The 11,880-nt window shown below is 35.5% G+C and overlaps 1 protein-coding gene across 15 annotated transcripts in view; it reads left to right on the top strand.

Annotated features, from left to right (window-relative positions):
- Positions 1–11,880, top strand: part of BAZ2B (bromodomain adjacent to zinc finger domain 2B) — a 319,669-nt gene that overhangs the window by 160,325 nt on the left and 147,464 nt on the right. The window contains exon 1 of one of the 15 annotated variants that reach the window (XM_006766455.2): positions 3,179–3,676. The exons of the other annotated variants lie outside the window; for them this stretch is intronic. The gene's annotated coding sequence lies outside the window, so the exon portion shown is untranslated. Of the gene's footprint in view, positions 1–3,178; positions 3,677–11,880 lie in introns of those variants that run through there. 15 annotated transcript variants of the gene reach the window in all.

Genomic DNA, 11,880 nt, shown 5'->3' with positions numbered 1-11,880 from the left:
TCAAATGATAGCATTGGTATTTTTAGTAGTAGTTAGTCCAGATATATGGTGTACTGAGATACTATCATTATGGACCTTGATTTTTCTTGTTTAACACAGTGGTAATAGTAAGTTCCGTTTATATTAATATTGCTGTGTATTTCACCCCACCAATAACATAAGAAGTAAATCCTATAAAAGTATGCAAAGATTCATACTCTAAAATGAATCAAAATTGGAGCAGACTGAATGGGAATATAGGAATCTAGAAACTCTAAGTCAGATTTCTTTACTTAGTTAGAAATGCTAAACTGAGTAGGAATAAAAGTCATCATGGATTGGGCTCTTAGGCTGTTGAATTGAGCAGAATTATAGGAGGTCACCAATGAAGAAGAGAGGAACTGTTTTAAGTGAAGAAGAGAGGTCCTATTTAAAAGTCTGGACCTAGCCACCAGTCTTCTATCTTCATCTGGTCTAGAACCACACTCATTGCTTACATACCTATTTTACTTACTCATCCAGCAGAAGAACGTCAATTTAGAAAATGAAATATGAATTTGGAATATGAAAATGAACTAAATTTAACAAGATTCTGGACTTGTTATTTGTTTGTTTAAAGACCTAGATTGGACAAATTGCATAAGGCTTCCTTGCAAAGTGGTTTATTTTCTGGGTAACCTTACATTGTTATGACCATGGCTTATGCTGAGGAAATATTATTTAATTTTTATAAAGATACTATTGAGAAAGTTATTGTATTGTCCAATATTGAATTAAAAAGTATATAAGAAATTCCTCTCAATTCTGGCTATTAGGAAGAGCTTTGATACTTGTTTGTAAAATACATCATATCGAGAGTATTTTCTAATTTGATCTTTGTTTTGGAATAATATGGGATATAAATAATCATGAACGCCTACTTATTGCCCACAGAAGGCAAGCAGATAAGATATTTTCTTCCTTCTTGTGTACCCTTCCCCTGCCTCCCTCTTTATTTTGCACAAATTTCCCTTCCTTCCTTCCTTCCTTCCTTCCTTCCTTCCTTCCTTCCTTCCTTCCTTCCTTCCTTCCTTTTTTTATTATTGATTTGAGAGAAAGAGAGAGAGAAACACTGATTTGTTGTTCCACTTACTTATGCATTCATTCCTTGCTTATTCTATATGCCCTGACCAGAGATCTAATCCACAACTTAGGTGTTTCCCCGACTATGCTTTAGCCACTTGAGCTACCTGGCTAGGGCCTTTGTAAGAATTTCTTAATCTCTTCTGTGAGTTCTTAGACATGTTAGGGGGAAGGTGAACCCTTTCTGAAGTTTTTGGCTTTACAGAGCTATCTGGTGTAGTTTGTTGTGCTAAGTGTGCCCTACAAGAGTGCCTGACTGAGAGAACAAGTGAGGCTGAAATCTATCCTAATGGAGAAAAAGGTGCCTTTTTTCTCATTTATCAGCTCAGTGGGGAGAGGGGATGGTTCCCCTAACTCACAGGGCAACCTACCTGTTAGGTTTTTCCCCTGCTCTTTGAATTGTAAATTCTTAATACCAAACTTGCTGATTCTTGATAAGAGCTACCTAGAATGAAACAAAATTTCAAATTTATTTTCTTTACCTCTATATTTTTATTTTATTATTTTCAAAATTTGACCCATTATGGGAAACTAAGATAGTCATGAATATTTGAAATAATTTTCTAATTTAAAATTTTGTTTTGTTTTGATATTTAAATTACATAATCAATACATCTTTAGTAGGAATTATATCTTAAATTTTCTATAAAGGAAATAAATGACTATGTTTTGCATTCCACATAACTATAGACATTTGAATTATTTAATTTGACCAATAAACCCAACTGGAAGTAATTTCTTAGTCATGGTTTCCTGAAAATTTGCTATTTCATGTGTCATCATAGTACAGGTGGTGATTAGTGACTTGCATTAATATTGTTCCATATTGAATATGTATTCCTTTCAAATGACACACATTAAATATTTGTCATGAGACTTATTCTGAGATTCTGTTCTCTTGGCAGTTATCTACCAAGAGATAGATAGATAGATAGATTTGTTTTCTATTTAAGTGTATTAGAATTTTATTTTGCAAATATAAACTTTATTGAAGTAGTATAATTAAGTGTTTTGATATGGCTATATTGTAAAAAGGGTTGTTAAGAGCTATTTGCTCTAAAATCAAAGCTTGTATGTTATAATAGGACAGAGATGCATGGACTTAGTATACATAGAAATTTTTAGAGAAATGCAATATTGTAGATTAAAAAGAATCTCCTAAATATTTAAAGTAGTGAATTCGTTTATCCTTTTCACAGAGTGTTTGTTTTATACCCTTAATTAATTTAAATCAACCCTCAGTCAACTCTCCTAGAAATTTTAAAGTGAAGAAACAGCAACTTGGGGAATAAAACTAAGGATAAGGAAACTTAATTTTCAAACTAAAAATATAGGTTTTTTAAAAAATATATTTTATTGATTTTTTACAGAGAGGAAGTGAGAGATATAGAAAGTTAGAAACATCGATGAGAGAGAAGCATCGATCAGCTGCCTCCTGCACATCTCCTACTGGGGATGTGCCCGCAACCCAGGTACATGCCCTTGACCGGAATCGAACCTGGGACCTTTCAGTCCGCAAGCCGACGCTCTGTCCACTGAGCCAAACCGGTTTCGGCAATATAGGTAATTTTTAAAAATGCTCTTAGGTAAATATTTTGTGGCTTTTTTTGAAATATGAATTTAAAATGATGATGGGAATAGCTTTAAGTTATGTAATCTTTTTAAATATATAATTGAAAAATTTTTTTCAAAACTGCCACATAAGTTACAAAGTAGTTTTATTTTGCAGAAGCTTGTTCTAATAAGAATAGGCTTATGCTTTGAATAAAATTTAATTTGCTCTTTAATTCAGAGACTTCTTTTATCCACTTTCCTGAAGCAGTTTCCATTTAAAGACTTTTCCTTATATCTAGCAGGTTTTTTTGTTTTTAAGCAATTATTCTTAGTTTTTTTTTAAACCCTGTTAGCATTTCCTTGATTTTACAATTTAGATGCCAGAAGTAATTTTTAAAACGTGCTTATTAAATAATTTTTTTCATGCATTCCTTATTCTAAACTCTGTGCCAATGCATGTCTGGAATAAACCCTTAAAAAAGAAAAAGAAAATAAAAAGAAAGCCATAACTCTTTATTGTCTGTTTTGACATTAATAAAATTAAGAAAGGAATGAATTCTTAAGACGTCTCCTTACCTGGTTTAGTTTTGTCACGTGCATTCACGGTTACTGGTGATCTAAGTGCTCCACCTGCCTTTCAGTTTGTTTACCAGGAAATCAAGATGTGTAAACTGCAGGAAGTACTATTTGACCCTCTCCGACAGTATCTCATTACAATAATTGCTAATCTCTGAATAAGACAGCCATGTTTTGTGAGTAACAGAGAGAGAGGTTGTGTTAGGTAGATTTTAGGTGTTTTAACAAATACAGCATTGTAAATGCTTACTTGGATTATGTTTTCCTGATAGCTTTTGATAAAAGACATATGGTGACCTATGGGGTCAGCACAGCTAGGACACAATAGTAGGTATTCTTTCATGCCTTTTAACTGAAAAATTTCACGGCTTGTTGTTTTGGAGTGCTGTCACTGCTCTGAATCGAAAGGATAATGGCTACTTCCTGATTAAACCCACTCTCCACAGTAAGCTCTTAATGTTATACTGTATGTCTTTTTTTCCTGTAAATGCAATAATAGTATTTGGTGTTTCCTTTTTATCACTGTCTTTTCACAGATATATCTGTTATAAATACAAACTGAAGTTGAAGTTTACAATTAGAGTAGGAACTACTGTTTTAACTTTGTGGGATTTTTTTTCTGAATGAAAAAGTAATTTTGTTTAGTATCAAACCCAACCATCTCATATGCTTATTGTAGATTTTTGGTTAAAGAAATTCGCTTTTTAAGAAGACAATGAAATGATAAATTATATTAAGCTTTCAGTTTCTTGGCATTCTAAACAAAATCTTAAAAAATAACTTATGTAATAAATCAGATTTATTTATTCAGGGAATATTTGGATAAAGCAATTGTATTTGTATTTAATAAATTTCATAAATGGGTGTACATATGTTGTCATAATTGTTGATAATTGTTTTAGTCATTAAGTTATTGTTCTTAAATTAGTTCAGAGATCCTTGTGATATAAAAACAATATTAAGTCCTCAGCATTTAAGAAGGAAATGAAAAGCTTCTTAGTTTTAATCCTGAAGCTGGCAGTCACTCCATCTGTCTTGGGACAGTCATTTAAACTGCTTATCTCAGTTTTCTTGTCTGCTGTCCATAAGAGGGCTAAGTAAAATATGTATGTTTGTTTATTTCTTTATGAGGGTGCAAACTACAAAAAGTGAGTTTTCAGAAGTATTTTATAAAATGAAGAACTGACTGTGTAGACTAGGAAATTAGGAATAATAGTAGACAGGAAAGTAACAGAAAAATTATTTCTATTATTAAATAATATAAATTAAGTTTTAAAATAAATACTATATAACTGATCTTTTACTTTGAACGGAACTGTTAGTTATGCTCAACTCTTAATATATCATTACCAAAGGATTATACCTATTGTTGGATACATGACTAAAGTCAGAGGTGGAAAGCTAGATATTTAAATTATTTAACTTATTCTCAGAAGCCTTATTCCTGGAAATAAGATTATTCAGAGTAGAGGAAAGAATGCGTATATTTATTATAGATCTGTAACTATAGTTTACCTAAATAGTAGGATGTTTAATTTTTAAACTTTCGTATTAGGTATTTTGATCATATTAAAAGAAACATGAAATTATTAAACATTGAAGGTAGTTACTACAGATGGCTATAGAATCAAACATCCAGAAATATTTAAAAATATTCTGGGATAATGTAAATAGAGTCTTATCTTTGTTGAAGTTAAGTTACTTGTTTTTTTGTTTGTTTGTTTGCTTGTTTGTTTTGCAAATGCTTACCAGTTATTTTAGGTAACTCATTAATTTTTGATAAAAATTATTGGTACATAATAGAATCTCTAAAGAGATTCTACAGATCAGCTAATGAATATTCTAGCTTAGTTACTGAAGTAGGATTTATAGTAGGTCCTCAATTTAATTTGTAATAAGTAATATATGTCATTTACTAAATGCTTAATATGTGAAAACCACTCATACAATTCTATTGTAGGAGAGACAGATTTTTACCTTTACCTTTACCCTCTTAGAATTCTTTTTGGCTGAACCTGAAAATTAAATTGACATTACACAGATCAATAGGAGAAAAACATACAAACTTATTTAATACAAGTTTTATGTGACATTGGAGTCTGTATAGGAATGAAGATCCAAAGAAATGGTGAAACCTACTTATTTTATATTAGGTTGAACAAAGAGGCAATGGTTGAAAAGTGACTAAACTATGTGGGAGGCTAAAGGAAGATAAGAATTATTTAATAAGAAATAACAGAAAATTTATTTCTATTATCACATAACTGACCTTTTACTTTGAACAGAGAACTGTCAGTTATGCTCAACTGTTATATATCATTACCAAGATCATTATATCTGTTAGATACATGACTAAAGTCTTTTTGTGTAGAATTCTTTGCGTTTCAACTTTTTTTTAAAAAAATATTTCATTGGTTTTTTACAGAGAGGAAGGGAGAGGGATAGAGAGTCAGAAACATCGATGAGAGAGAAACATTGATCAGCTGCCTCTTGCACACTCCCCACTGGGTATGTGCCCGCAACGAAGGTACATGCCCTTGACCGGAATCGAACCTGGAACCCTTCAGTCCACAGGCTGATGCTCTATCCACTGAGCCAAACCTGTTAGGGCTGGATTTCAACTTTTTGTCCTTGGTGATCACAATGTTACTTTCCTTTTGGTTTAGGGAGTACAGCTTTCATATAGGAATTTCATTTCCTGCTTTTAAGAAAAAGAAGGAAGGTCAGAGTATTTTTAGTTTGCTTTTTGAATGCCCTTAACTGGAAATAGTCAATATGCTAGAGCAGCATGTTTTGGAGTGGCATATTCTGAACTGTCACCTTTTATATTCATAACAATCACATGAGGGGCAGGTAACATCATTGCCCCCATTTTTACTAAAAAGGAAATAGTTGTAGATAATTTAAATAATTTCATCAATGTCTTCTAATCAGTGCTAGAGCCAGACCAATTCTAACAGAATCTAGAACCCAGGACTCAGTCTTCAGTGTCATGCTTTAAGCATTGTGTTTATATTTTGGAGATAGTAAAGGTGCTTACACATTTGACTTCAGTGGTTTTATTTTTTCATCCAACAATTTATCAAATATTATGGAGTGCTTACTAAGTGTCAGGCACTGTAAGGAAGTACTGGTTGATGAGAAGGAAAGTCCCTTGTTTCAAAGAATTTACACTTTAGTGGAAGAGGCAGAAAATTAACAGGCTATTACCATAGTGTGTTAACTGATATAATAGGGATAAGCACAGGATGCTAAGAGGCACAAAGAAGTAGCTAATGTATTTTATTTAATTTGTATTTATTGAGTGCTGTTCTAGGTACATGGGATATATCAGTAAAGAAACTCTTAGAGGTCTCTGCTCGTGTGGATCATAGGGGGGTGGGGGATAAACAATAAACATAATCCTATATAATAAAAAGCTAATATGCAATTAGATCAAATGGCGGACCAACCAACCAACCAGTCGCTATGACATGCGCTGACCACCAGGGGGTGGACGCAGCAGGCGGCAGAGCGCGGAGCATGGCAGGCATCAGCTGCTGTGGGATGGTGGAGCAGTTGAGCGGGGGTGTCAGATCAAGGTGGGGCACCAGTCACTGTCATTGGGGCAACCCTGTGGTGGTTACTAAAAATTCTTTGCTCACATGTGCTGTGATGCCACCCAGCATTTGCACCCGCTGCCAGTGCCAGCCCTGCTCGCACCCACTGCCGCGCCTGAGCCGCCGCTTGCACCCGCTGCCAGTCCCTGGTGGTGGCCCCAATCACTCGGTGCAATCAGCAGGTGCAAGCAGTGGCTACCAGCCCTGATCGCCCCTCAGAGTTTATCCTCCTTCCCCTGCTCCTGAGGGGAGGTAGGAGCAGCAGCTACTGCTTGCACCTGCTGATGGTACCAGCCCTGCTCGCACCCGCTGCTGGCACCAGCCCCAATTGCTCCACACAGTCAGCAGGTGTGAGCGGGGCCGGCGCAGTCAGCGCGTGGGAGCTGTGGCGGCTAGAGTGGGGCTGCCGGAAGATGAGATGGGGGGGGCCATGAGGATAGGCTGACATCTGCCCCTATGCCCACCGCAGTCTTGCGGCCCTCAGTTCCTTTCAAGGTGCACAAATTCGTCCACTGGGCCCCTAGTATATAATAAAGTATACGGTGTATTAGAAGGTGACTAGTGTTATGGAGGAAAGAAAAAGTAAAACAGGATAAGAGGCTGTGGTGTGGTAGGTTGCACGAACAAGGAAGGTTGCTTATGTGTATATTTTTGGGAAGAACCTTCCAAGCAGAGGGCTTGAGGCAGGAAGCATACCTGGAGTGTTCAGGGCAATGAACAGAGGCCAATATGACAGGAGCAGAGTTTGGGAGTAGGGGAGGGGTAGAAGGAGGTATTGATAGAGGTAATGGGCAGGTTGGACTTAGAGGCACCATTTCAGGGCTTTTAGTAAATTTGGCTGATATTTTTAAAGTATCACTTTAGTTGCCAAGTTGAGAATATAGTTGACCCTTGAACATGTAAGTGCTAGGGGCACCAACCCCTTGTGTAATCAAAAATTCATGATAGCATTGAATACCCCAAAACTTAACTACTAATAACCTATTTACCAGAAACCTTATCAATAACATAACAGTCGATTAACATATGTTGTATATTATATATATATTATATACTGTGTTTACAATAAAGTAAGCCAGAGATAAGACTCCATTAAGAAAATCATAAGGAAAAGAAAATACATTGACAGTTCTGTATGTATTTATTGAAAAAAATCTGCATCTAAGTGGACCATGCAGTTCGAACCCGTGTTGTTCAAGGGTCAACTGTAGATTGTAACAAGGCTTTGACCACTGGCCAGAAGCTCTTAGAGTAAGCTAAGTTATTGAAGGTGGTGGCTTGGAGAAGGGTGGTAGCATTCAAAGTCTGGATGTTATAACGTACAATCAAAAGCTTTTTCTGATGGATTGGATGTGGGATATCAGAAAAAGAGAAGATACGATGACACCAAGGTTTTTGGCTGAGAAACTATAGAAAGATGATCTTTCAATCAGCTGTGAGATAGGGAAGGTCTTCAGATGAAGCAGGTTGCAATAATAATTGGGGATTGAGGTTTTGATTTTAGATGAGATACCTTTTTAAATGTCTCTTAGATATTCAAGTAGAGGTGTGTTTTTTTAAAAAATATTTTTTATTGAAAGGAAAGGAGAGGGAGAGAGATAGAAACATCAGTGATGAAAGGTAATCATTGATCAGCTGCGTCCTCCATGCCCCCTACTGGGGATCGAGCCTGAAACCTGGGCATGTGCCCTGACTGGGAATTGAACCCTGACCTCCTGCTTCATAGGTCAATGCTCAACCAATGAGCGACACCAGCCAGGTGCAAGTAGAGGTTTTGAGAAGGCTTTCCAGAGAAGGTGCCATTCATAATGAGGCTGAAGAATGAATTGGATTTATCCAGTCAAAGAGGTGGTTTTAATGAGATTTGAGAGCATTCTTTACACACTTAAAGGAATCTTGTCATTTTTTTACTTTATGTATTTATGAACTACAGAGTAGCATCTAAAAAGTAATAAATTTTAAAAAGTAACAAAATTGTTTACCTCAAAGAATAAATTATTTGGGCTAGTTAAGTTTTCAGAGTATTTCAGTGGATATTGTATTTATGAGTTGTACTGGGTACTTTTACATACATTGATTCTAAACATGGTGCCATAAGGTAAATATTATCTCATTTTACATTTGGAGAAACTGAGTCTGAGGGAGACAAAAATTGCTTAAGATCATTGATATATTAGGTGATGGGTTTGGATTCAAATCTAGGTCTTTAGGTTCCATTGCCCATGCTTCTTATTTTAAAAATGTGTATTTTTGCTTTGTAAAATTTCCAACTTTTTTAAAAATATATTTTTATTGATTTTTTACAGAGAGGAAGGGAGAGGGATAGAGAGAAACATCGATGAGAGAGAAACATCGACCAGCTGCCTCCTGCACACCTCCTACTGGGGATGTGCCCGCAACCAAAGTATATGCCCTTGACCAGAATCGAACCTGGGTCCCTTCAGTCCGCAGGCCAACGCTCTATCCACCGAGCCAGAACGGTTTTGGCAAAATTTCCAACTTTTGTTTAAGGTTTCAAGAAGTTGTCTTTAGAACATTAGTCTGTATTGTATACTGATACTCTTGGGACATACGGTTTATAGATTCTTGGTCATGGAGTAAGACTTTTGTTGGTTTCTTGACTTCTTATGTCACTTTCAGTACAGTTATCTATTACTGATGCTCCCTCCACTTCTAGCCCCCATTCCCAGTGTAGTGCTTAATACGTGCTTAGAAAGTTATAGCCACTATCATCATCTTTATCTGTTTCTAATGTGCTGTGACTTGGGGAATCACAACCCAAGCTTTTTGGAATAATAATAATTACAAAACCTCAGAGATTAAGGACATAAGGATTTAATGAAGAATGAGTTTTAACTCATGTACATATTTTGCTGATGGAAGCCATTTTTTGTTTGCTTCCTTTATCAGCTGTTTTCCGGGAAAGTGAATTAGATAAGTAGGTGAGTTCTGGCTGGTAAAGTAATAGTCTCTGAGATACCAGTGGACATTTTCACTGAAAAAGTGACATACTAGTAGGTCGTTGTATGTAGATCATTCTACTTCAGGAAGGAATAGAAATATAGTTCATTGAAATAGATTTACTTTTGAGGTAATGATGCCGTCTTCTAAAAACTTAAAACATTTGCCTTTAGGTCAAGATGTAAGTTATTTCTTAAATTTCATGTGAGTTAATACTGTTTACATTTATGATATGTTTTTAAGACCAAGTCATTCAAACATTCTGCAGAAAATAAATATTTTAGCAAAAACATGTTATACAATTTAAAAACTACTAATTTTAAAAAAGAACAACCTGCTGTGAATTAAAATAGTCTATTAGCCTAAAAGATCATTTTAAGGATATACTAATGACACAAGTAAGAAATTACCTAACATTTATATTTCTGTTCTATAAATATGTGACTATTTCAAATGTGCTGTTTTATTTATTTCTCAATATTTTATGCCGTTTTTTCAAAGAAACAAATACATATATGATATATATACATATATATCTTCTATAATAATAAAAGCATAATATGCTAATTAGACTGGACGTCCTTCCGGAGGAAGCTGGGTCTATCTTGGATGATTAGTGACTTAGAGCATCTAAAATAATAAAAGGGTAATATGCTAATTAGACCAGACGTCATTCCAGAGGTACTGGGGTGCCTGCCAGCAGCTGGAGGGAAGCCAGCCCAGGTCCCAGGTGCCAGAGGGAAGCTGGTGCTGGCAGCTGGGGGAAGGAAGGCCTACTCTTGCATGAATTTTGTGCATCGGGCCTCTACTGTGTGTGTTTGTGTGTGTGTGTGTGTGTGTGTGTGTGTATCCTTTCTATTCCTTTCTCTAAAGGCTTCTATTTTTATTATATCCCATATACATATGTAGAATTTATTTTAAGATCACTGTAATCATTAAATAAGCTTACATTGTGTTTTTTTTTTCCCAATTACATTTTACTTTCAATATTATTTTGTGTTGGTTTCAGGTGTACAGCATAATGATTTGATAATCATATACTTTATAAAGTGTTCTCCCCTGATATTTCCGGTACCCACTTGGCTCCATACATAGTTAAGGCAAATACTATTGACTGTATTCCCTATGCTCTTACTTTACATAATAAAGTAATTTCCAATTTGTACTTCTTAATTTCTTCACCTCTTTCACCCAGTCCCCTAAATTCCCTCAGTGAACTTTTTAAGTAAAAGTTCTGGTCGTCCCCCAAATACCTTTTTTTATTATAACTAAATTATCTAATTTAATATTTTAGTTAATTCTCGTCAGGATTTAGAAGTATATATCCTTGACATTTCTTCTTAAGCATAAAAATATTTATATAGTAGCCCACTCTTATCCTCAGTTTCACTTTTCATGGTTTCGGTTTTCTATGGGTAACCATGGCCTGAAAATATTAAATGGAAAATTCTAGAAATGAACAGTTTTAAATTGTGTGCCGTTCTGAGTGTGTGTTAAAATCTGTTGCCATCCTGGTCAGGACTTGAATCGCCCCTTTGTCCAGCATGTCCATGCTGTATATGCTACTCATCTGTTAATCACTTAGTAACCATCTTAGTTACCAGATGGACTGTCACGGTCTCATAGTGCTTGTGTTCATTTCACAGTGCTCAAAGAACCCTTGTTACTTAATAATGGTCCAAAGCACAAGAGTAGTGATGCTGGCAATTCCGATATGCCAAAGAGAAGTCGTAAAGTGCTCCCTTTAAGTGAAAAGGTGAAAGTTTTTGGCTTAATGCAGAAAGAAATCATATACTGAGATTCCTAAGATCTATAGTAAGAATGAATTTTCTATCTGTGAAATTGTGAAGAAGGAAGAAGAAATTTGTGCTATTTTGCTGTGAGAGAAACCAGTTTGACATAACTTTTATTGCAGTATCCTATCTAATAATAGACAAACATGGTAATTAACCATACCTCTGACACGCTTCCCATAGGCTAATCAGGGTGATATGCAAATTAACTGCCAACCAAGATGGCGGCCAGCAGCCAGGCAGCTGAAGCGAACAGGAGGCTTGCTTGCTCCAGTGATGGAGGAAGCCAAGGTTCC

Source organism: Myotis davidii, unplaced genomic scaffold (genome assembly GCF_000327345.1).
Source record: "Myotis davidii unplaced genomic scaffold, ASM32734v1 scaffold59, whole genome shotgun sequence".
Taxonomy (NCBI): domain Eukaryota; kingdom Metazoa; phylum Chordata; class Mammalia; order Chiroptera; family Vespertilionidae; genus Myotis; species Myotis davidii.
Note: the sequence above shows the minus strand (reverse complement) of the source record. Positions and strands in the feature narration are given on the sequence as shown.